Source organism: Aplysia californica, unplaced genomic scaffold (genome assembly GCF_000002075.1).
Source record: "Aplysia californica isolate F4 #8 unplaced genomic scaffold, AplCal3.0 scaffold00744, whole genome shotgun sequence".
In the NCBI taxonomy this organism is placed as follows: domain Eukaryota; kingdom Metazoa; phylum Mollusca; class Gastropoda; order Aplysiida; family Aplysiidae; genus Aplysia; species Aplysia californica.
Window position 1 is genome coordinate 334,018 of NW_004798014.1, and position 1,695 is coordinate 335,712.

Sequence of the window (1,695 nt, forward strand, 5' to 3'; positions counted from 1 at the left end):
CCCCCCTTCTACACATGTACCTAAGTAATGCATATTTTCTTGTTCTCGTCAAAATGTAGAATTTGGCCGTAGTTTCCATGGAATATTTCAGGAACGCACCATGTATCCCATAGATCTACCACAGAGAAAGAAATTCTGAGGAAAGAATTGTTTAACAATGGAAAACTTTGGGCTTATCAGCTTTCCTCCATCAGACTACCACTTTCCTACATCAGACTACCATCAGACTACCACTTTCCTACATCAGACTACCACTTCCCCACAACATCCCAGCAGACAGACGTCGCTACTCCACCAAACCTCTCCCCAAACAGGACTTGACCCCGTGACTTCTGCGAGCGACAGGGAACTGCCTACCCACTACACCGTGGACAAAACTTGAACAAAATAAAAATCTGGGATAGATTAGATTACAAATTACACAAAGTTACGTCGGCCCTGGAGCTGTAGAGGAGCTGTCATCATCATCACCCGTCCACCCGTCGTTCTCGTTGGTCCCTGCGATAAACAAACCCATCACGTTGCGTAGATCCCTCCCCACTATTCCCCAAAAACATGTCATTACAGGGTTTTGAACGGTAAAAATCTCAATTCTCATCTAGATAAAACTTGAATCAAATAAAAATCTGCACCACACAAACAAGACGCGAGGGACAAATTATGACAACAAAACTGGAAACTTTTCAGGGCTACAAACTGGCAACCACACGATAACTACTCGTAGCTGTGCCACAAAACTGGTGAGCTTTTCCTCCATGTCCCAACAATCCACTACCTCCATGTCCCAACAATCCACTACCTCCATGTCCCAACAATCCACAACCTCTGTGTCCCGACAATCCACTACCTCCATGTCCCGACAATCCACAAAGTCCGTCTGGCTTCTTGTTACAAAAGACGTGAGGAAAACACCCTCCAGTGTTTGCGGTAGTGGTAGGCCTACTGTTCCTATGGAGAATCATGATAAACAAGAACATTGTCAACCTTGGCTTTAGAATTCAACAACATGTCGGAGATGTTGAAATGTAGGCCTACATCTTTGGCACAACTTTGGGAGGCGGGAAAAATCGAAAACTCTCAAAATCAGGACAGCAGTGGATTGTTTGCGACAGCGACGGACGTTTTGTTTTAGCCGGTGAGTCACACAGCCCATGCTCCAGTCCCACACACTGACAAAGACACCCCCCATCCCCCCCCCTCCCATCAACAATAAGACATCATTGGTTTGACAATTTGATGTTTTGGTCCCTGGCGCACTGGAGGAGACGAGGAACTTGGCACAACGGTGGTTCATCAACAGCTTAGCACAACTGTCTGTTGGTTAGTTTGTTTGTTTGTTTGTTTGTTTGTTGGTTTGTTTGTTTGTTTGTTTGTTTGTTGGTTTGTTTGTTTGTTTGTTTGTTTGTTTGTTTGTTGGTTGGTTTGTTTGTTTGTTTGAGCAAAGAGAAGCACATCGACACATTAACGGTCGTTTAGTGCTGGGGAAAAGTCAGACAGACAGACAGACAGACAGACAGACAGACAGACAGACAGACAGACAGACAAAAACACCAAGGGAGGTACGGGTGCAGGGGGCAGGGAGGGAGGGGACAGTTGTGCAATATCTCTCCCCCCCTCCCCCCTCTGTCTCTCTCAAAAGATTGCCTTGTTTGGCCAACAGTTGACAGCCCCCCCCATATCCACACAGCCGCTGTT